The sequence below is a fragment of the Bos grunniens genome, chromosome 7, assembly GCF_055505025.1.
Source record: "Bos grunniens cultivar Pamir isolate PY7600 chromosome 7, Bosgru_T2T1.0, whole genome shotgun sequence".
NCBI classification, from domain to species: Eukaryota; Metazoa; Chordata; class Mammalia; order Artiodactyla; family Bovidae; genus Bos; species Bos grunniens.
In genome coordinates, this window is record NC_141171.1 from 83656621 (window position 1) to 83681535 (window position 24915).

General features: G+C 40.1%; 1 protein-coding gene and 2 long non-coding RNA genes across 15 annotated transcripts in view; 2 read left to right on the forward strand and 1 right to left on the reverse strand.

The window, feature by feature from the left end:
* Positions 1-14520, reverse strand: part of HAPLN1 (hyaluronan and proteoglycan link protein 1) — a 79094-nt gene extending 64574 nt beyond the window's left edge. The window contains exon 1 of the mRNA XM_086412881.1: positions 14274-14520. The gene's annotated coding sequence lies outside the window, so the exon portion shown is untranslated. The remainder of the gene's footprint in view (positions 1-14273) is intronic.
* Positions 5-14157, forward strand: LOC147369906 (uncharacterized). Its single transcript, XR_015168083.1, has 2 exons — positions 5-103; positions 13936-14157. It is a non-coding gene; the product is annotated as an uncharacterized LOC147369906 (long non-coding RNA).
* Positions 14521-17205: 2685 nt separating the features above from the next.
* The window catches only part of LOC147369907 (uncharacterized), a 230195-nt gene continuing 222485 nt past the window's right edge, over positions 17206-24915 (forward strand). For all 13 annotated transcript variants that reach the window (XR_015168085.1, XR_015168084.1, XR_015168095.1 and 10 more), the window contains exon 1: positions 17206-17303. This is a non-coding gene — a long non-coding RNA (uncharacterized LOC147369907). The remainder of the gene's footprint in view (positions 17304-24915) is intronic.

Here is a 24915-nt window from a genome sequence, read left to right on the forward strand (position 1 = left end):
GAAGATATTGGACTTAATCAATATAACTTCACAGGGCAAAATGAGAACACATGGATGGAAGTTAAGGAAGCCAATTTTGTGCAATGTCAGAAAGAACTTCTTGGTAAGTCCTCTAAAAGTGAAATGAATTTCCTGTGAAATACCAGTGCTTTTTGCCCCTGCAGGTGTTAAAGCAGATCAACAAACATCTGTCAGTTATATTACACAAGGGATTCCTAGAGTGGGTGGAACACTGGAACCGATTAAGTCCTTTGAACTCTGATTCCCAATCTAACCTTTCGGGTCAGAACCCTTTAGGACATCAGATGGATAAACAATCTACTAAGAAGAAAGACATTTCAACAATGAAATACAGTATAAGAAATAGAAAAGTATGTAAGTAATGATGATGCAAATAAAAAATTAAGGAAGAATTGAGAGAAAAGTGACAAATTCTAGCTAGCAGTACAATGTCAGATTGCTTAGAGGAGTCCTTATATTAAGGATTATAGTGGGTGTCATAATTCAGGTGGGAAGGATAATGTGGTACAGGATTCCTGCCTGAAAGGAGGGCCCAAGCAAAGAATTAGAGGAGTAGATAGAACTCCAATATCTGAGAAGAGAAGAGAAATATTCTGGAGCTTTTAATTAATCAGAATCTTTGTGATAAATCTGTATTTACTTTGGCTGTCAAGAGTGCCTTAAATAGGTATAAGGTTGTAAAATGCCTGACATACGTCAAAAATAATGAAATCATGCCGTTTGAAGCAACATGGACCGATCTAGAGGTTATCATATCAAGTGGAGTGAGTCAGAAAGAGAAAGACAAATGCCATATGATATCACTAATTTGCAGCATCTAAAATATAACATAAATGAACTTATCTACAAGACAGAAACAGGCTTACAGACATAGAGGACAGACTTGTGGTTGCCAAGGGGGGAGGCGGGTTGGGGAGGGAAGGACTGGGAGTTTGGGTTTAGCAGATGCAAACTATTATATGTTATACATAGGATGGATAAACAATGAGGTCCGACTATGTAGTGCATGGAACTATATTCAATATCGTGTGATAAACCACAAAGGAAAAGAATATGAAAAAGAACGCATATGTGTATAACCGATCACTTTGCTGAATATATATATATATATTTATATGGTTTAAATCAACTTCTCAGTCATATTTATTTCTTCTTTATAATCTAAAATAATATTATATAGTGATAAAGATAGTAGCCTCCCAAATTGCTTCCAGAGTTTTCTTAGGTAGCAACAGAACTGTACAGCATCTGAACACAGACTGCAGGAATCGAGTCACCAGGTGGTATCTCTCTAGGCTTGAAGACTTCGTCTCAGAGAAAGTAGGCTGAGCATGAGATCCACCCAGAATATGATCAAGCCAAACCACTGCTTTTGGGCATTTTCCTAAAGTGAAAAGAGAAGCAAAATTTCCAACTCGCTAATTTCGCTACTTGTTAGTCTATCTAAAGTCTTTTGTTTCTGGAAGCTTTTAATATTCTCTTTGTTTCTGTCAGCAGTTTTTCTGTACCATGCCTGGCTGTAAGTTTCTTTCTTTCTTTCTTTTCTGGTTTTATCCTGTTGGGCTTTGTAGTGCTCCGTGAACCCCTGACAGGGATAGTCACAAGCTATTCTTTGGAAAAGATTGTTTCTGCCCTACTTGCTGACCTCCTGCTGGGACACCAGTCTATACCCCATATACGTTTTACACTTTTCTTCCCTTCAGGATCTTTCATCCTTTTTCTATAATGTCTCTGTCTGGTTATTTTTTCAGAACTACTTTCCAGTTTATTAATCATCTCCTCAGTGTGTCTAAATTATTTTGTAAACTCATGTATTGAGTTCTTAATTTTGGTTATTACATTTTCCCAGTTCTAGAGTTTCTACATGAATCATTTTCAGTAGTTTCCAGTTCTTTGCTAAAATTCTTCAGACCCAATTTCTTAAAAGAAACATAAAATCTGCATCTGATAACTCTAATATTTAGAGCTATTGATCCGTTTCTACTGTCTTCATTTTTCTGGTCATTTGATCCTGTCAACTGGGGTGTGGGATTCACTGCTAGATGAGAGATGAGGCTGGTAAGGGAAGCATGGGCGAATGCATTAGAAAGCAGCGAGACTAGAGATGCAGAGACCAATGGGTAAGGTTTACAGGCATGTAAGAAGACAAGCTGGCAATTAGGGATAAGGCTTTTACTAAGGAAATGGCAATCCACTCCAGGACTATTGCCTGGAAAATCCCATGGACAGAGGAGCCTGGTAGGCTATAGTCCATGGGGTCACAAAGAGTTGGACACGACTGAGCGACTTCACTCACTCACTCACTCACAATAGAGATTTTAGTGGGCTTCCTTCATAGCTCAGTTGGTAAAGAGTCTGCCTGCAATGCAGGAGACCCAGGGTCAGGAAGATCCCCTGGAGAAGGAAATGGCAATCCACCACAGCCTGAAAAATCCCATGGACAGAGGAGCCTGGAGGGCTACAGTTCATGGGGTCCCAAGAGTTGGACGACTTAGCGACTAAACCACCACCACCACCACCAATGGAGACTTTTAAAAACAGGTGTATATATCCAAGAGATTTTTATGGGCTAGAGTCTACATGATGATTCCCATGTTTCTGTTTTTGAAAACTGAAAGAAGAAAAAATGGTGCCATTTACTAAACTAGATAAAATTGAGGGAAGTTCAAATTTAGGAGAAAAAGAGTTGACTTGGGATTAGTGCAGTTGAGATGGCAGGCTGACTTCCTAGCTGTGAGAGGCTTGTGGTCTGTACATTCAGGAGAAAGTTCTGGGCCAAATATACAGCTCTGGATGTCATCTGCACACAGGTGTGTGTCACAGGGAGGAGTAGATGAAAGGGACAGGGAGGAGGTGGAGGTCAGGGTGGGGCGCCTCGGGCTGAAGCTATCAGAGCACAGAGCTGCCAGGAAGCAGGTGGGCCCTTGGAAGCCTGGAACAGGCCGAGATGGAGTTGGAAAAGAAGTCTGTGGTAACCAGGGGAGTGCATTGTCACAAAACTAAGGGTAGAGATCATGGCGAGGGGAACATGGTCACCAGAATGAAATGCGACTAAGAAAACATACCGAAAACAAGCAAATCATTGGTGACCCTGGTGAGCGTTTCGGTGGAATGAAGGGAGAAAGCAGGTTGTGGTGGGCTGAGGAGTGGACGGGTGAAGGGGTGGACAATGAGCAGAGGGAGTTTGTGAAGTCTGGCTCTGAGGAGGAGAAAGATGGGTAGATAGGATGCATGTGAGACTAGGGCATGTTTTCTAAGTTTAGGCCAAAAAGATATGACCATGATAAAATACCAATAGGAAGATATAACCAAAGTGGGAGAGGTTGAGGGATACAAGAGAAAAAAAAAAAAAAGCCTGCGTGCATCCTAAGTCGCTTCAGTCGTGTCCAACTCTTTGCGCCTGGAAGGACTGCCAGGCTCTTCTGTCCATGGGATTCTCCAGGCAAGAATACTGGAGTGGGTTGCCATGTCCTCCTCCAGGGAATCTTAAAAAAAAAAAAAAGCCTAATTAACAGCAAATATGGGGGCCTCCCAGGTGGCACTAATGATAAAAAAACGAAACAAAACAAAAAAACCACCCACCTGCCAATGCAGGAGACCCAGGTTCAATCCCTGGTTTGGGAAGATCCCCTGGAGGAGAGCATGACAACCCACTCCAGTATTCTTGCCTGGAGAATCCTATGGACAGAGGAGCCTGGTGGGCTACAGTCCATAGGGTTTCAAAGAATTGGATAGGACTGCAGAGACTTGGTACACAGCACGCACGATAGCAAACATCTGAAGACTGGAGGATTCAGGATCTAGAGCTCAAGGGGCAAGGTCTGCCTGAGATGCTTAGAAGCTAGGTAGAGAGATCCTTTCCCGTTTTTTCCTATCAGAAGGGAAAAGTCAGGAGATCGTTTTGGTGGCAAGACAGGGAGAGGGTTCTTTACAGATGGTTTCTCTTTTTAGTGCCAATCAGGGGGGCTTGGATATCTGCTGTAGGGAAAAAGCAAAAACTTTCAAGCAATATGGTAGAACAGCCACATAGCATTAATGATCCGGCTGAAGTCAGACACCATGAAGTCGTTCAGTGGCTGCGTTCTACAGGGTGATATGAGTTTGCCCATCAGTTCCCAGCAGTTTGGAGCAGTTGCAGAGGAAGTCGACTGTTAGATGTATCCTGAAAAAGGATTTGGGGCTGGTGGGTCCCTCTGCAGACAACAGGACAAGGCTAAGGAGAACGTTGGCAAGTGTGACGGACAGTGGAGAAGCAAGTGAAGATGAAAGGGAAGAAGTAGGTAGAAGAAACGGAGAAGTGTGCAATGGAGGTCCCAGGACAATTTGATGAAACAGAGTCTGGGACTCCAGATTTCCTATTTTGGGTGACTGGGATTTGATGATTATTAATTTATATATAAGAAGACCGGTTTTCTTGAGACAGTCTTGGTTTATACCTGTTTTGCTGAAGTAATTGCTAAGTTTCACCCCATTTCACTTTCAAAAGTGTCCTTGTTTGTATAATAAATTAAATGTCTTGGTATTTATATAGAGATTATATGGAACAGGCGTGGAAGAAGGGAGATAATTAGTTTAATTTTGGACATATTGAGTTCAAGGAATTTATAGGAATTCAGGTTTAAAGGTCAAGTAGATCAAACATTTGGGCAGATACAACCTATACTCACCCATAATACATAAATCAGTATAGTACTAATTGACTTATAATTTAGTGATTATCTCAAATGATATACTAATCTGCAGATAATACATTAAATTCCTAGAAAACATTTGCTTGAGGGCTTTTTCTTGGTATTAAAGTATGTGGTATTTGTGTGTGAAATGAAAAATATTAATCACGTGAGAAACAATTTTAACACTGACCAATTTGTCAATCTGGTATAAGGTATTAATGGACCGAGTTCAATTGAGTCATACCTCAAAGCGCCACAAGGTGGCAGCACAACTACACTATGATACATAATTAACACGGGGAAAGATTCCTACCAGATATTCTGCAGGTAGAACATTTAAGAGTTTATAGCCATTGGACATTATAAGTGCGTGCATGCTAAGCCGCTTCAGTCGTGTCCGACTCTGTGCGACACTATGGACTGTAACCCGCCAGGCTCCTCTGTCCAAGGGATTCTCCAGGCAAGAATCCTGGAGAGGGTTTCCATGGCGGCCTCCAGGGGATCTTCTCTACCCAGGAATTAAACCTGGGTCTCTCATGTCTCCTGCCTTGGCAGGTGAGCTCTTTACCACTAGTGCCACTACATTATATAAATGTTTCTAAATATATGCCTTTTAATTTAAAAGTAATTATTTGTTTTATCATTATTGCCAATTGGAAGATGTGAAAATTAAAAAGTTTTATTTTTAAATATGTACATTATTTTTAAATATTTTAAACAGATTAAGACATATGATGTCCCTATTCCCTGGTGGCTCAGTGCTTAAAAAGTCCATCTGTAATGCAGGAGACATGGGTTCGATCCCTGAGTGGCAAAGATCCCCTGGAGAAGGAAATGGTAACCCACTCCAGTATTCTTGCCTGGGAAATCCCATGAACAAGCCTGGTGGGCTATAAAAGTCCATGGGGTCATGAAAGAGTTGGATGCAACCTAGTGACTTAACAACAAAAGACATGATCACTGATATACATTTATGGGCATTCTTAAGATAGCTGTTCATATGGCTTCCCTGATGGCTCAGATGGTAAAGAATCCACCTGCAAGGTAGGAGACCTGGGTTTGATCCCTGGGTCTTGGAAGATCCCCTGGAAGAGGACGTGGTAACCCATTCCAGTATTCTTGCCTGGAGAATCCCCATGGACAGAGGAGTCTGGCAGGTTACAGTCCATGGGGCCACAAAGAGTTGGACATGACTGAGTGACTAAGCACACACGGTATATCATACACTAGCTATAAATGTCTTATAAATTTGCATTTTGATTGGTATATTGTAGTTAGATAATTTTATTTATAGTATCTTTTTAATACATTTATCTCACTAGTGAACATACACTTAGTAACTTCATTCATTGGCCTTTGGGAGGAAAGCATTCAGAAATCTCATGAAGAAACTCTTGTTTGCCATATTCTAGCTATAGCGACACAAATGGAGGTAGGTATGGTTATCTGATTTAGCCAATGGATAGTACAGGATACCCGGTTAAATTTGAACTTCAGCTAAACAGCAAGTAATCTCTTTAATATAAGTATGGTACCATACAATATTTGGGACATATGTATACTAAAAATTAGTCAATTCCTCATTATATTTTATGTGGTACCCCAAGTAGGGAGCAATAAGAGGGAGAAGAATTGGGGGGTGGGGGGAAAGCAAGCTGTGGAGAAATCCAGGATTCTGGGCTCCAAATCTGACCTACTATTCAGATGTCTTCAGGACCAAGGAAAAGAATCATAAATGGACTTGAACTAGGCTGCATTCTGTGGTGAACTCATTTATATGTTAAGCTAAACAACATGGGCTAGGGTTAATCAAGCACTCTGGTGAATTACCATCTACACCACACATTGATTACTGATTTTCAAACAACAAAACACGACAACATATATTTAAAGCTAGCTCAGTTTTGGACAAAATTGAATAAATAACTGCAATTCAGACATTTTGGGGTCTTACCCACATTCAGGGTTATCATTATGAAAATCTGTCATTAGAGCATGAAGGCTCGGAAAGGCCATTTTAATTTTGTTTAATCAACAAGCATGCCTGGCACCTTCTGTGTGCAGAGGACTGACTGAGACTGTGAGTATAAGGATTAATAAGACACTGATGTAATTCATCTTGGTAGCCATTTATCGTTGATAAAATAAAAGTTAAAATCGTGTACAAATCATGGCAAAGTCATTCTTACCATTCTGCCCCCCGCCCCCCCCAGGTTTTGGTCCTTGATCAACTGTTTCTCCCTTTGTTCCTCCCTAGAATGATCTCCTTTCTCTTCTGTGTGATCTTCAAATATCATTTTAATACTCAAGACTTCCAAATATCTATTCCAGCCATGACTTCTCTGCTCTGCCTAAGTATGTACATTTAACTGATATGAGTTCCTGGCTGTCCCATGAGCACTTCCTAAATTAGACTTACAGTTTACTTCCAGAAAATTTTATTCTTCGTTTATTCCCAATCTTAGTTAATTGCAGTTCTCTTCCTGTTCTCCTCTGCCCTTCAGACATTCACACAATCTCAACTTCTGTCCCCCATCCAATCAGAGTATCCTTACTAGATCGTGTGTCTACTGTTCCATGTCCTTTCTAAACTCATTTCCTTCCTCCAGCCTCAATTGCCTTAACTTTAGAAATTTATTAAAATTATCAATTAATTTTATTTACATTATTTTATACCAATAATTATATTTTTAAATCTGAGAAGAGTTTACGATTTTAATGGCATTAAAAGGTAAAAATAAGACTGATAAGGAAACACAGGCAGAGTCAGAGAATGGCCTGGGGTTGGGAGGTGTTCAGATGTCTGAAATACAGACACTTGGAAGAGAAGGCAGGGAAACCCCTCAAGCTTCCCATTCAGCACAGTGCTAGGCACTGATGGAAACAACTGGAAGCATTTATAAGGCGCCCACTGAACGTTCTGCAGAAGATTCTTGAGAGTCCCTGAGCTGTAAGGAGATCAAACCAGACAATCCTAAAGGAAATCGACCCTGAATATTCATTCAATGGAAGGACTGATGCTGAAGCTGAAGCTCCAATACTTTGGCCACCTGATGCGAAGAACTGACTCACTGGAAAAGACCCTGATGCTGGAAAGATTGAGGGCAACAGGAGAAGGAGGCGACAGAGGATGAGATGGTTGGATGGCATCACTGACTCAATGGACATGAGTTTGAGCAAACTCCAAGCCTGGCATGCTGCAGGCCATTGGCATGCTGCAGTCCATGGGGTTGCAAAGAGTCAGACACAACTCAGTGACTGAACAACAACAGCAGAACAACATCAACTCTGAACCTTAGGCATTCATATCCTCCAGCGAGATGAATAATGCAGGTCAAAGGTCACATTCCTCTAGACTGCAGGGAAGAAGGGGAAGGAAACAAAGTCTTTCAATCTGGGTCATTAGTCCTAGCAATTTAAAAAGTGATGAACACATCTTTATAAGACCAGCCCAGTATCTTACAGGAGCATCAGTGGTGGCGTAATCAAAGGAGTATAATTAAGAAAAACATAAATAAATCTGAAACAACTAATAACATGACTACCCTTATGCCCTATATCAACTATAAAATGGGAAATATTTAAACAAATGATTCTGATCGGTGTAACTTTTAAAAAGCCAAGGCAAATTTTCAGTTTTATTTCCAAGTAGTTTTCCAGAATCTATAATCAGCATAGATGTTGAAATTTCTCAAAATCCATTGGAAAGTATCTCAGCATACATTTTAGAAAGATGCTGGCTTTGATCCATTTTGTCAACGTGATGGCTGATACCTGTCCTTGTCTTATAGCCTATCCCTGTCTTCCTCCTTCAGTAACTTGACTCAGAGGAGTTCTGGACCACATATGTGGATTCTCACTGCTCCGTCGCTGTATTTGGGGTGACATAAGGGCTCAAACAACAGAACATGAGAAGCTATAAGTGGTTTACCTGTCCAGAGGCAGCCACCCAAGCTTGGTAGTTAAGGGCTAAGAGGACTCAAGCAAAGAGAACAGGAAGGTTCAAAAGGAGGGGTCATGATGCCCCTTGCAACGGGGGAGGGGAGTTTGTGTCCGGGCAAAGCACTGAGGGGAGGGTGGAAGGACAGGTTGATCAGGCCAGGGGTTAACTGGACCCAAGATCCTGTGTGTTTCTAGAAACAGGCCTTGAGGGAATCTCTCTGGCCTCACATATGGAATGGGGATAACAGAGATTGAAGACCATGGAGGCCTGAATCAGCTTAATTACACACTGTGGTGTAAGGATGGGAAGGCCCCCAGATGCTTGAAATTCTTTCCACAGAAAACAAAACATTTACTTTACAGAGATAAAAGGCTTGAAATGTAAATGCATGAGTGAAACTCATTCACACTTGGGTGTAATCAGTCAGTCAAGAAATCAATAAACAGAGAAGTATCAGATTCCCTGGGGGTGGGGGGCAGAGAGCAAGAGGCTAAGTTTAGGAGGTAGAGGCTGGGTGGAAAGTTAGGATAAGTGCCAAGGAAACAGACCTAGGAGACTAGGAAGCCCAACTTCAGCTACTTGGCACATTTTACTTGTGATTCATGAGGTGTGTCCGTCTGTCTTCTCCACTGGATTATGAACTCCTTGAGCCAATGACTGTAGCACCTAGCATTGAGCCTGGTGCAAATGGTAAGCATTTGCAAATGGTGCTCATGCTGAATTTTAGTTCCAAACTGGTGGACAGCAACAGTGTGCAAATGAACCTTTGCTTTTCCGGCCCAACCAAAGAGACAGATTATTGGGACCCTTACTCTCCTGGGGTTCTGGAGTGTCAGAGCTGCCTTCTCAGGCCCATCTGTGCCCACACAACCAAGAAACAAGGCTCTTACTTAGCTAGGAGATGGCAAACAAGGGAAAATGATTTTAAAGATGCCTGCTCAAAATTCTCCTAATACGAAAACTATGAGGTGAGGACATTTTGATTGCTTCTGTTGCTCAAAATATACATCAGGATCTCACAGTGCTTTCCATTCATTATCCTCAGTGTGGAATTTTGGATTTTTTTTAGTATCAATTTTCTGGTATCGATAGAGTAAAGAGGCTAGCATGTGGCGCTAGCACGGTGCCTGGCAAATAGCAAGTGTTCAATAAGTTTTTGTTGAACGAACAAATGAATGCAGGAATGATCGATTGGGGGTGATCCCCAAATTCCAAACAGTTGAGTCAAAAATGAGGAAAATTCACATCAAGTAGGTAGAGACTAAGCTGAAACATTATGCATAAAACTTTGTGAAAAGCTGTGGAAAATCCAGATTTACCATACAAATACTTGAATGTTATTAGCTTAATTGGATTTTATTTGATACAGTAAATGGAATTGGAATATAGTGACTGGAGTATAGGAACAAATGAAGTCAATTTTGTTCTCTTTGGGTTAAGCTAGGTTGAACAAAATGGGAAATTTCTGTTGCCCTTGCCCTTGCAAGACTGGGACATAGTAATTTTTCTAAGTTTTCTGGAAAATTCTGAGTTTGATTTGTTTGTTTTTGTTTTGCTTTACTTTACAAATAGCCTCCTGGCCCTCTAGCAATACCCCCATCTCAGATACCACTCCCCTATCTAACTATAAAACAATTAATAGAAGCTCAAAATACTTGAGCAACATTTGCTATTTTAAACAAATCCTGGTTTTAGTCTGAACATAGTTAAGAACTTTTCAGGCCCAGCAAGCCCCGCTTCAGGTCTCCATTACTGGAAAAAGCCATTATGTGGAACCACTGCAATACAGCCAAGAACCTAGTAATATTAGCACATTTCAGAAAGCTTGGCTGATTCTCTCTTGTAGTTTCTTCTTATCTAGTATCAGGTCACCTGAAATCATTAAAACTTCTTGTAACAGTTTTCCAATCCATGACTAAATTTCCACTTTGAGGACCTCTGACTTTTTAGGCAATCTCTCACTAGAATGAGTCTACGATTCATGCTAAATCACAAGGATGATCAGATGAAATTGTTAACAGAATGCTGTGTTTCTGGTGGATAATAACTCATTGGACATAAAAATTAAGATAATATGCTTTATTTTACATGATTGTTGATGTTGATTCCAGCCATTACCTCCAATCAAGTCAGGCTATAATTTTGTGGCATTAATGAAGACAGACTTAATGAGCAGCTCTCCTTTCACAGCGTAGGTCTCGTTGCTGTACACAAAACCAAAGTTCCCTAAACAGGAAACTTCCATTCCACACCAGCAGGCCTAACTCGATCTGTGGATTACACCTCCAGAGCTCAGCAAGCAACAAATTAATCATGGTTTCCCCCAACCGAGGCATTTTTTCCCTTCCAATCTGAATTTCAGAACTTGGCTTGATTAATGCTGATGTGCTGAACACTGTTGCCATTAAGTCATATATCTTGCAAACAGCCATTTGGAGTAATAATTCATATATCTCCTGGAGCAAAGTTTTTCAAAAGTCTCAGTGCAATATTCTGATGGATCAATCTCCTATGATTCCTGATGCTTCTTTCCGACAATGGCTTTCATTCTAATTGTTCTTAAGATTTTAATCTATCATGTCAACTTAATAGAAACAATGTTCCTGCTTCAAAACTACATATGAATAACAGGTATAAAGTTGTTCTACATGCTGATTATTAGTCCCTGAGAGCAATATTTTGTAAAACTTACCTCACTACCCAAAAGCAATTTTTACTCTTATCCTTAAATGAAAAAAAAAATCTAAAGAATATGTGCTAGTATCTGTGTGCTAACCTTTTAAGCTAATTATTATTTATCCACTTAAAATTAGTAACAGTAAATTTTCCATGTAGGAAAGTCATTCAAGATTCAAACTCTCCCCACTCTTTTTTTAAGCGAGGTCATGACATCTCTGCAGAAGACAAATCCTGTATTAGCGATGAGTTGTTGTTCAGTTGTTAAGTCAGGTCTGACTCTTTTGTGATTAGAAGTGAGTTACTGTTATCCTCAAGGAGGCAGAAAGTTGATGATATTACCCAGTAAAGAGTAAACTAATTTTTAATGCAACCACCAGGAGTTTAATCAACTGTTAAGTGATGCCTTAATTTTTAAATTATGCAAAAGTCACTTGCTGTATTTTTTACTCTGAGCACCTACCCCAACGTATGGCCTGCAGTTGGTGTTCAATGTCAACTGAATGGAACTCAGAATTTTTTACCAAGAGGCTGGTGAGAAAGCGTTCTTCAATTTGTCCACTAGGTGGCAGACAGGGACTACGCTTCCCACATGGAACCATCACAGACCCTCCCATTCATAGTGTAAATAAAGAGCTGCATTATTAATTTATACCATAGCATCCACTCTACACTTAATATTTGTTTAACCAGCTGTTTCCTGTAATCCTCCTTAAACACTATTGATTACAATCCTAAGAACATTTAAGTTTCCATCCCTTTCCATTTTACCCCAACAACATATTGTTACTTTTACTTAACAGACTAAATACATTTAAATATCATAGGCTAAGTACTATGGCTACTGATAATGAATACAGGAGGTTGGAAAATTAACTAGAGGCAACAGAAGACGACAATGCAAAAGTGTTTTCAAATTTGCTCTGCATTTCGCTGGAATTTTAACTGGCTGTGAATACCATTATTTTAAAACTGTAATCTGGAAAATAAGACATGCATGGTTCAGAAGGAAACGAAAAGAAAACCAGTATTAGGGTGTTCCAAAAAAGGCAGTTATTTCCTGAATATGCCTCTTGTTCATCTTTACAAAGACCAAGGGCTGTGCTACCTTAAGAGTCAAAGACTTCTTCAACTACTCAGAAAATACCAACATTCCACACCCAAGATGCTAAAAGGCAGGACTGTTTAGTAGACCATCTATTCATAAAGCATCTTCGTTCGCCGAATGTATTTATCCTGGATGTGTTACCGGCTCCCAAAGGAAGGAAAAGGCAGTGAAACCACTAGGGATATAATGAATTGATTCTTCTCTGTGAAAGTATCTTCAGTTCTTCTAAATTACAGTGTCAGTCATTCCTCTGAGATTCAGGGCCTAGCAGACAATAAATGGCTCACTTTATAAGAACACCATGTTCTCTTCTTGCTTGTTTCTGATAGAAAGCCCAGGCCCACTGAACACTCCCCTTTGGAATACTGGCCTCTGGGTACTTTCTCTTTGGAGACCAGTGGTCTGGAGCTTATTGGTTTTCTCTTGCTCATTAAGTTATGTTTAAACAGAATTAGTTCTTATCTAGTTTTCCCATTTTTAATCTGTTTCCAATTTTGTGAAGAGATTACCAAAATATATAGCTATTCTCTTCACTTAAAAATGAAATTATCAAGAACAGATAGCCCCAAGTGACTGAAGACTAAGGTTTAAATAAATGCCCAACCACCTTTGGCAAAGTTTCTATTTTATTGAATGAAAGAAAAACTTCTTTATTCATAAAAGTAATGGAAGTGAACTTAAGACACATCAAACTAAAAGTTATCCAAAGAGAATGACTATGATGTATGTTTGGTAAAACAATATTCCCATTTTATGATTCCATTAAAATATTGAAGTCGCTGAAGTGTGTGTAAAATGATTGCAAATTTAGTACACTGAAATAATCAAATAGAAATGGTTACCAGAAACTACGTTTGTAATGAATAAATATTACATTTCATGTAGAAATTAATTCTCAGGCTTTATTTCTTAAGAACCGTTAGCTTCCAAGAAGCCAGCCAGTATGTTTGATTTTATGACATCACACTGGAACGTGTACAGGAACACTTTCCATACTAAAAACTCCCGAAGTACTGGCCACTTTGTGTATTTTTCCAGGGGTAAATGAAAATAAAATAACTTATTTTCAAAATAATAAACCATCTTATTTGGAACACAACAGTCATAGTCAATGGAAGAAAACAACTTCATTTCAACCCCAGAGAGTTCAGATTTACTCAGGGTGGTAAACAGTCTCACACAAATCATTCATTTAAGCAACTTTTAAAAGTAACCTTACCAACCACGACTTAAAAGGAATTTTTTTCAGTGTATTAAAATTGTCCACCAAAATCATTCTATATACAAAAAGCATCATAGTTCTGTGATCTTAATTTCACAATTAAGTTGAGAAGCCTGGACCAAAATCAGTAACATCTCAAAGACTGTCACTCTAACAGATATTACCTATGTGATTACAATAACTTTCTTTTTCACATAAACTTACATAGTCTCTAAAAGAAAACTCATAAATCTGGAATGGACATTGCCATTCCTCAGCATTTCCTTCAGCCTATACTATCCTTTTTTTTCAGGTGTTATAAAAATGCTTGTTGAAATACACATGGAAAACTGCCACTTGGAAACCATGCATCCACCAGATTATAGTAGCATCAGCGAAATCTGGGATACTGGACTTCCTCCTTGCCCCAGTCTAGACTGAGCTTGTTTACTGCTGAACAGTATTTTATCTAACAATATGAATCTTTAAAAAAAAAAAAAAAAAGTTGAGATGTCATGTCAAACTCAAAAGAAAATTAAGAAAAGTTATTTTAATGTATACATAAATTATGATATGTATTGCTATCTGAAATCTTAAAGGAATCAAGGCTTAACCCAAAGAGAAAAAAAAAAAGGGGGGGGGGATTTTTACCTTGTCCTAAAATCCAGGAGTTCAGATGCTCTCAAGTCCTGCTGAAGTTGGAGCCTGGAGATCAAGTGAAGCCAGCGCTCTTTCCCCTCACCTTAAGTTTGTCTCTGGGCAAGTGTGTGTGCGTGTGTGAGTGTGTGTGTGTGTGCGTGTGCCGCGCAGAATGTCTCTTTGTGGCGCTGGATGGCAGAGGTCCTGCTCCTGGGAAGAAGGAGGCACTTTCTCACCAAGAGCAGAAGAAAAGCAAAGCAGCGTCACCAGGAAAGTTCTCCTCCCAGATCCCCTAATTACAGCCTAACGTGCGCTTCATGCAAACTTCAGGGAGGAAGGGAGGGGCAGCTCTGTGCCCAGACCTTCTGGAACAGCAGCCTCTTAGATGACTTTCCCTCTGCTCAGATCCCGGAGTTACCCGCTCAGGGGTTCAGGCAAAGCGGGAGCTACAACCACAAGCCCCCGCCACTGCACACCTCCTGGGTCTTCCAGAGGGGATGGGGCAAGGGGCTGTGGAATGATCGTGGGGCAGCGGGGTGAGGCAGACAAGCCAGGACAGTGAATTTTGACTTTGTTTCTTAGCCTCTGCTTAAAATGAAGATCCAAAAGTAGGAGAGGTCCTCGCTTTCCCGTCTCCCTCTCCCCAAGGTATATCCAGGGTAATCAGGTAGACAGGTAATTATGACAACAGCGGATAAATCTTCCAAAACGTAAGGTGCCCTTTCACCCACACTGCCAGAAGTATGCTTTCTTGTTTACTGGACGCAGTATTTATACTGAATTTAATTCTCCTTTAACAAACAACTGCTATTGTATCCTTGGGTGACAAAGCTCAAAGAACCTGGGTTTATTTATAGAGTGAAGAATGCGAAGGGCAGACAGGATGGGTGGAGTTGGCTTATGGATCCATACCCAGGATTAGAACCAGATGGGTACAGAGCGCGCGCGCGCATACATGGAGACAGGCGCGCGCGCAAGCACCCCTAAAATAACCACTGGGGAAGATGCTAGGACACGCGGGAAAACGCCTCCTGAACAAACAGGCATTTATTTATAACTTCTGGGACAGTATATAGGTCCATTGATTCCCGCCTTGAGTAACCAAGGGTTTTGGAGAGGAAACGGCTTCATATTTCAATAACAGAGCCACCTTTGATGGAGCCTAGGAGGGGGGAAAAAAAGAAACACACCGCAGGAAGCAAACGGCTGTTGCAGCCGCCGGGAGGAGGGAGCGGGGCTGGCCCGGGGATGAGGACAAGCAAACAAGCCCGAGAGGCCCCTAGCCAGGGAGGAGGCGAGACGCAGGCCATTTCGCTTTAGAGCTTGGGGTGCCAGGGCACCAGGGGCTCTGGGCGCTCGGAGGCGTCCCGGGGATCGCGGCCGCGCTCCCCTCTCTCGCCCGCGGGCTTAGGAGGCGCAGGCTGAGCTGCGGGCTCTTCACGACCGCTGCCGCTCAACGGGTGCAAAGGAAGGGCAGAGCGTCTGCAGAGCCCGAGGACTGATGGAGCAGAGGGATTGGTGGGGGGGGGGGGGAATTGTGGGGAGATACGCCAGTGGGATGGGGGCATCGATGGGACAGGGCTCAGGTGAGCCACGGGGCCCAGTGGCAGGCACGCCAGTGGAGGTGGCGACTCCTGGGACAGTGCAACTGGTGCGGCGGGGGGACAGGGCGCGAGGCGGGCGTCGCGCGCTGTCGGAGCCCTTCACTAGGCGGCGAGCGGCGCTATTGTCTTGGAGATAAACTCTAAGCCGGGTTGGCTGCTTCCTCTTACCAGAGAGGCGGGAAAGAGGTCTTAAAAAGAAGATAAGAAGGCTTCGTTCCAGCTTTCCCCCCTCGCTGTATTTCACCGGTTCCTGCCCCCAGATTCACCCTTGCCATTCGGGTCTTCGGGTAAATTAATGTGTGCCTCTTGGAAAGATTTTATTCCGCAGCCAAACGAAACACCCACAAAGTCTCATAAAGGAAGACTAGTTATATTCGCCGCGAAATAATTAAAAACGAATCCTCCAACAGACAACTCAACACCTTTCTTGTCATTTCAAAACCTGGGCGTGGGCGCCCCCTTTTCAGTTTTTCTGTTTGCCCTCACCGGGAACAGGCCACTCAGGACTTGGCAATTTTATATCACTGATCTCGTGGCTATTCGAGACAGCTGTTCTGCTGTAGGTCCCACATTAACTGCCAGTAAAAATAAGATACATCTCTGCCTTTCAACTGTGAAAAGAGTTTTTATGCTGTTTCTTGTAAATGTTCAGGATGGTATGCACTTTGAGGACCATAAAGGATTTGGAGTTAAAAGCAAATGTACGGCTATGAAATCATATAAATATGTTTGAATACTGATCTTGTTCCCTCAGTTTAACACCTAATTTCTGGGAGTTGCCTGGGCAGTAAGTCAGATCAGCTGGTTCAGCTCGGGCACTTGTTCTTTATTTTGCAGTCTTCTCCAGCCATATACAGGTATTCCAGCACAGCATTAAGAGCACATAATGCATTCTCTTCAGAAATTGCTTATTAGCTACAAAAAACCACCCGCTATGCAATTTAGTCACTCCACAGTGAGTTAGAATTTTGTCTTTTTTCAGTTTCAGGTAAAACCCTACCATCTGAGCTAGGCTTTCAGAGTTATCTCATCAATCCTTCCCCATCCCTAGCTCCTACCTTCTCAGATAGGCTAGTTACTAGTGCGGTCACTAAGATGGCTATTCTCCTGCTTTCTGTACATCCCCTGCTGGACCGGACTCTTCTTTACTTAAACCCTACTCACTTGAGAGATCCTCCTACAAATGTGCCTCTAGCTCCAGCAAGGAATTGTTCTAATCTTTAGATCAAAATATCTCCACCAGCAGAGCTTATTAAAGGGGTAGTGAGGGGCATGTGCCTCTGCTGGTTTCCCTGGTAACTAATGAGCCAACCTGATTTCAATTCCTCCTATAAAACTAGTGACCTCCCCTTCCTTCCCCCGCTCTTGGAGTGAAGACCATCGCCATGTGCTGCCTGCTGCCACCCATGGTGTTGCTCCAGGACCTTCCTTCTAACATGTAAGATTCTCTCTCCCCAGCCATTAAACTGCTGATATCTCTGGCGCTGACCCCAGGCTCTTGTTTAGGTCAAGGCTTGGCATGGACAAGACTTGTAGGCCTGTGGGGCGCAACCCCAAACTAGCTCCTGTTAAAAGATTCCCAGTACAGTGTTTTTAATCTCAAGTACTTAAACCTGTTAAGATGTTGTTTAGTCGCTAGGACGTGTCTGACTCTTTGCGACCCCATGGACTGTAGCCCACCAGGTTCCTCTGTCCATGGGATTCTCCAGGTAAGAATACTGGAGTTGGTTGCCATTTCTTCCTCTAGGGGATCTTCCCAACTCACGGATTGAACCTGCATCTCCTGCATTGCAGGCGGATTCTTTACCACTAAGCCACCAAGAAGCCTAGAAAAATATTAGAAGATCCGAATGTCTTTTCAAGGAAACTCATACCAAAGTCTACTGTGTGTGAAGATTCTTTCTAATTATTAACATCAATAATTCCTGTGGAAATGTTACCAAATCCTAATTTGTGTGCCCCATGAATGGTGAGGCCAAAAAACACTGGGGTTTGGAGCAGAGAAGGTTTTATTGAAGGGCCAAGCCAGAAGAATAGGTGGCTCATGTTCAAAACCCCCAAAGTCCCTGATGGTTTTCAGGGAGAAGTTTTTATAGGCAAAAGTTGGGGTGAGGGCTGCAAGGTGTGTGACTTTTTGCTGATGGTTGGTGGTGAGGTGACAGGGCTTTGCTTCCTGGAATCTGGTGGTCTCCCTAAAGTTCCCAGTCTCTGCCTTGCTGAAGGCCTTAGTTCCTGAAGAAGAACTCAAAGACAGTGTTACACATATTCCTGGGGGGTTGGGAACTGGGCCTCTGCCCCATTGCTACCCTATTGCTTCTTGACTCTTCCTCCCTTGTTTCTGCATACCCTCATTCCCTGATTAGCTGTTGTTTGAATCTGCCCTTTGGAACTCAGGTAAGATCCAGGAGGCTGAATGAAACCTATTTCCTACAAACAAGAAACTGGGGACAGGGAAAGGATTTGTACCCAGGAGGACCCCCCCCCCCCAGGATCCTGCTCAATTTCAGAAACATGTCTTTCATGGCATAATGAGGTGTTTTGTTTACGTTTGGAAGATAAGGAGACCAACTTTGTTAAATTACAAGGAAAAATCCAAATATCTTCTTCAACATTAATTTTTAAAATGGCTTATGTACTTAAAATTCATGTGAAGTTTTACCTTAAATTGTCTGGCTAAGTGCTCAAGATACAGTCTAGAAATTCAAGTGGAAAATCAAAGTTCTGGAAAAGTAAATACCAATTTAGAGCTAATGGATATTGAATATACCTTGTTTAGCATAAAGCAAAAGTATTTTTTTAAGAATGAAAAATAGGTCAGAATAGTGTTAATAACATCTAACTTTACATTCTTTTACTAATTGTAAGACAATTTGAGTAATTGGGTTGAACTAGATAAAATCGAATATTCAACCATTTTTGACCTACCAAAAAAAGGCAATTCATCTGGTTTAACCTAGTGCAAACTTAAATATGTCCATAGTATAAACATAGCAGGAACATTTTCAACATTTAAAAAATATCGATATAAAATATCATGAATCTTTAATATGTGATAAATTTGCAAGCAGAGTGGTATTCCTTCTGGCATATTATACTTCTAATGAAATATACATTTATATTCAAATGGAGATTATCTAAATTCATCTCCTTTTCAAACTCTGAAAGAGGCTGCTCTATTATCTACTGAATTTCAGAGAACTTCTCCATGAATTTGTGTTTCCTGGAATTTTTGCCTCAGGCTAATATTATACCTGGCTGAACATCTGCTAGGGGAAAGGGTGCACTCTGTGGATGGGGGTGGGGAGGAAAGCTGTTTGACCTTTCCTGTCTGAGGGCTCAGAACTTCATTAAAGCATCTCTTGGGATTGTGGGATAACCATGAGAAAGATATCATTTGTAATTAAGTCCTTCCCACTGGCTATATTCCTGTTGAACTCCATGATTAAGATACAAATTCAATATTTTAAATGGTCACAAAGCATTTGATAAAAGGTTATTTGGCTTTTAATTCAATGGGTGGGATGACTTTCCAAGGGCCCACTTTTTGTACTCTCACTCTCAAAAAGTGTCCTGCGGAGAGACTCTTCAAAAGGGCAGATGAAATAATTAGGCAATAAATTGTTCAAATGTTAAGAGCAGAGCTGTTCCAGAAGCTAGTGAGGCCACATGAATATCATACCAAGTGATAAATATCCTCAGCTCTGGAGAAGTTAAGTGCCTACGTGTTCTGCTGCTTGCCTGGTGGGTGGGTTTTGGCTTCACAGCATATTTCTTATAATCTATTGTTGCTTCAGTGTGTTTCTCTTGTCCTGAACACAGAAACTCTTTCATTAGTTTTTCAATACATTAATGTATATTTCATTGTTAACTAGAGCCCAGATTTAGTCTCATGTCCTTTGTTCTGTATTGATTGTTAAGAAACTTCCCTCACCCACCCTCACAATCCCATATGACTCTTTAGAGCATCACTGGCCTATTTTATACTGTCCTGCATTTTACTTATATTTTCATGTATTTAGTTTTTTTTTTTTAATCAGGTGTACTATAAATTCTCTGAGGGATGATATTATATCTTTGCACTTGCAGTTCCTAGCACACAGCCTTGCTGGTAGAAGCTGATCAAAAAATATTTATTGCTGTTGTTGAAGATGACAATGTCATCTTTTATACTCAAGAGGGAAAAGAAAAACAAATGAGGAAAGCTAGTTATTGAACAAGCTAGTTCAGAGTATTTTGCATCTAATAGCCAGTGGCATAAATAGTAAATCACCAGAGGTTGATTAATAATTTGTATCATTGTTACTGATCTCATAGAATTAAAGGAAACATAATACATATTTTTCTTCCATGTTCGGTTGATGAGTGATTGTATAAAAGATAACAAAGGTAAAATATTTTACCCTTTTAAGAAACTAGGTTGATGTTAGTGGCAAAATAAGGTTATTGTCTTAGAATTACAGTATCAGTCACTTGGATATTGATTGTTTTGCTTATTTTTATAGTTATTTTAAATTTAGGCCAATTATAACTATCAATAAATCTAGTCTTTATTGTATTTTCTTCTTGATCCTTATAACCTTGAGAGAAAAGGATGTTAAAGTCTACTTGGGCTGGACTGGTTTATGTACAGTTCTTCTTAGGGTAAGATGGATGACTTAGCTAATGCATCAAGATTGGCATAGGGCAAGACTGCTCAGGAGAGACTAAAGCGTAGTGCGGTGATTATTGGGAAGCGAAGGAAAATAGTCCAGCTTTGTTAGAAAAATGGAGAAAGACAGTGATATTTTGTATCAGAAACCTATGGAGAAGAATTTCAAAAGCAAATAATTGGTACAGTGCCAAGCTTAGAGACAGTACTAAGACTAGAAGAGAATATTAACCTAAATACTTAAAACAGCATGCCTGTTAGTAAATTTTGACTTAAGTGTTTTGGAATAAACATTTGGATGTTTTTAAAATTGTCTGTACTGGTCAACGCTAAACTAGATAGATAAAATCTATTTCTTTCGTAGTATCACCAGAAATACAGAATTCTTTATTTACATCCAACTTTTAGGCAGGTACTAGGCAAGGCAGTATTTAAACTAACTAATATATCTAGCACTATCTATATATACATGCATCTATCGTATGTATACCCTTTTTTTGTTGTTAAGGTTATTGGAAAGCTTACTTGTAGTTTATTTTAAGCAGTGAGGAAGTAAAAGGATTTTGGAGGGAGCCTTTGAACCACACATGTGGAAATAGCCTTACATGTATTTATCTTAAACTTCCTTTCACAGACTAGCTCAGCCAATTGATTCTACTGTAAATAGGAAATCTGCCCTTCTTCCTCAACCACAATCTAGTTGTTCCAACATGCGGCTAAATTAAGGCATGAAAGGTTAAATTGGAAGGAAGATGTTTATGGGTAAACAAAGAAAAGAAAAAGAGGAAATATTTCTCCATTTTGTGTCTAATTGACACTTCCAGTAGACTTATTGCTGAAAGCACGGCAATTCCTCAGTAATTCTGCCCTGATGTCAACTCAAGAATATTCTCTCGCTGGTCAAATGCCTGGGATTGACTCTCTTTTGAGCTTAAAGGCTGGTAACTTTGGAATATGAAAAACTCTGAAAATTTGCAAAGTTGAGGAGACTGTAATTTCAGCTTGTACATGGAAAAAAATGTCAATAGCTTTAGTATCTGGTGATCTCCAGGAATTTTTTCTCTATTAATGTTCTCTTTTCCAAACTCTCCTGCCCCTTCCAAAAACACTTAAATAGAAAGTATTTAGAGTGAATAGTAAGCTGAAATGATTTAATTCAATCCTTTACTTTCTGAATAAGTAAACCAAGTCTTCTGAGAGTCACGAATTGTCCCCATAGTTACACTCTTATCCTGAGATAAGTCTGTGAATTGTCACAGCCACCATTTCTGCAAATCGGAGTAGTTCTTAGGATGCGGTTATGATTAATGTACTTCTCCTAGAGCATAGCTAAGAATTAATTATTTTTTCCTCTCCATTTATTACCTTATATCTCTTATGGAACTTTGTACAGTTCAACTCATTAGTTAGGTATATATCTATCTCATTATACTGGGAGCACATTGCTTGTTCATGTCTAATTCACTCTTAAACCTTCCAGTGTTGCCTCCCACCCTACCTCAAGCTCAGAGCCTTGTACGTGTAGGCATAGAGAAAAGCTTGCTGAATTGAACCACATCAAAACCACAGAGAAAGTGTATTAGCAGGGAGAAATCTGAAAGTGATTTCTAGTCCAACTTTTCAGGTTTATCTTTCATAAAAAAAATAGCCATACATTTTGATTTAAAACCCGACTTGACTCATTTTTATGCCCTTTATTTCTTAGTTTCTGTCTCCAGCGTCTTAGTTCCTCACCACACGAATGCTTGATCTTTTCTGCTAGTTGGAAATTACCATGTCAGGAGTCTGACTCTGGAGGAAGGCCGAAATGTTTCTCACACCTGTAACCTCTTTTTCATTTTAAGTGTCCCTATCTTGTTTGATCTTTACTCTTGTAGTAGCATCCTGGTGGCTTCTCTGACTCAGCTCTCCTTTGCGGATGTCTATTTCTACATGCCTATAATACTGCTTTCTTCTGTCATAGCTGTGAACATAGCACTTCTTTTGTCAAAAACTTTTTGATGAGGCTTGCTGGATAGCTGAGCTCTAAAGATGTGTATTTAGTTTTGTGACCTATACGTTAAAATCTATACTGCTTTACTCTGCTTGGCCTGAGAGTGGCATTCTTAACTCTTTGAATTAATTGCTTTGTTTGGAGGCTATAGAAACTGCCTTAGGTCAAGCATAGCAAATATAGCTGTTCATCAGATGCTGGCAACTCCTAAAATATATTTTTATTACTAAATTACTATGCATGAATGTTTCTTAAATAGACCTCTGCTGAATGGAATTTTGGACTCCAATTTCATAGACAGTCACTATGCTCCATTTCTGTAAATCTAGGCTCATAAAATAATAGACAAATATTTGTAGAGCAAAAAATTTACTTGATAATTTTGTATTATGATTTAATCACTTTGTGGATTTTCTTGTGGATAAAAGGCTTTGTGTTATTTGAGTACTACTTATTATGTGAGTACTATTATTAGAATTGTGTGCAGTTTAGAAGCCCTCTCCCTCAACTGGAATATTTGTAAAAAATGAATAAGCTAAAAACTATGTGCACTGCCCTCTCGAGACTATTTCGTTTAAAAAGATAATTTTTTAGAGCAGTTTTAGGTTGAAAGCAAAACTGAAAGGAAGGTATAGAGACTTTCCAGATGCCCCTCCTCTCACATCTGCATGCTGCCCCCCCTCACCGTCCATACCTCCTTCTCAGGGTGGGATATTTATTATGCGATGAACCTACGTTGACACATTCTTATCATCCAAAGTCCATAGCTTATATTAGGGATCACCCTTGGTGTTGTATATTCTATGGATTTGGACAAATATATAATGACATGTATCTGCCATTTCAGTATCATAGAATATTTTCACTGCCTTAAAAATCCTCTGTGTTCCACTTATTCATACCTCCTTCCATCTAACCCCTGACAACCGCTGACTGAGTTTCCACTTTTAATGCCTCTAGATAATTTAAGAAGCTAACAATGAACTTCTGTGGGATCCTATACGGAATGAAAATTTATAGTCCTACAAGCCACTTAGACAAATTAGGGAGCTTTAAATACATGTTACTTATATCAAAATATGTCCTGCTGCTGCTGCTAAGTCGCTTCAGTCCTGTCATAGACAGCAGCCCGTTAGGCTCCTCTGTCCCTGGGATTCTCCAGGCAAGAATACTGGAGTGGGTTGCCATTTCCTTCTCCAATGCATGAAAGTAAAAAGTGAAAGTGAAGTCACTTTGTCGTGTCCGACTCTTCGTGACCCCATGGACTGCAGCCCACCAGGCTCCTCTGTCCGTGGATTTTCCAGGCAAGAGTACTGGAGTGGGGTGCCATTGCCTTCTCCGAAAATATGTCCTAATACTGTCTAATTCTTTATGGAAGGGGAGGAATAAAAGTTTTGAAGTAAAATAATTCAGTGCAACAGGAATATATTCCTGGTTTTTTAATGAGAGAGAAGCTTCATTTCTGCCTAGTAGATTGGCATGCAGGCTGCCTCACTACTAACTCTCTTTTGATCTTTATGAATGGTAATATTTTCTATTTGTAATTTTGCTATTAAAAATCATGAATTATGTTTTAATCAACTGTACAACTTAAAGGGAAGTTAAGGTTCGTAGCATTGTTTTCATTTCAGTGTAAAATGTGTGTCATTTGTGACTACCCTTTTAAAAGTGAACTCTGAAAATGACTTCTTTCTACCACCATTTTTTTGAGTAATTAAGCTTGAAGCACATTTTGTCTCACTGATTCTTCAAAGTTCTGGCTGTCAAAAGTTATATCATTTTCCTTAGAGTTGAGAAGAAAAAAGCACTCTTAAATAATAAAATACTTCATTTTAATGCCTGAAATCTTCTGTCTGCTGATATCTCAAAGAATAAGAAAGTTATCCTTATGGCTGTAACATCCATTCTTGACCTCTAGAAACGGAGTAATTTGAGGCAACCTATGTTTGTTGTTTTGATGGCATAACTATTTTGTTAAGGTTTTGTTGTTTTTATTCCAAAGTGAAATTTTACTCCAAACCATGGAATAGGAAACCATAGTTAATTGATCAACAAAACAGCTATAGGACTTCCCTGGTGTCCAGTGGTTAAGACTCTGTGTTTCCACTGCAGGGGCAAAGTTTTGATCCCTGGTCTGGGAGCTGGATCCCACATACCATGGACAAAAAAATTAATAAGATAACAATAATTGTTCTTAATGATTTAAACCTTCTAGTCTGCATTATATCAAAGTATTCACCATCAATTTTTCAGGCTATTTTCATTTTTTTCAGTCATCATGTAGACAATGGAGGTAGTCTTAATAGAGTAAAACTTATGTACATGTATACTTTTATTCTGTGGTGGGAACTGGAAAAAGGTTCATTACAGTAACTCTATAGGTTTGAGGTCACATGCTTAACTTGGACT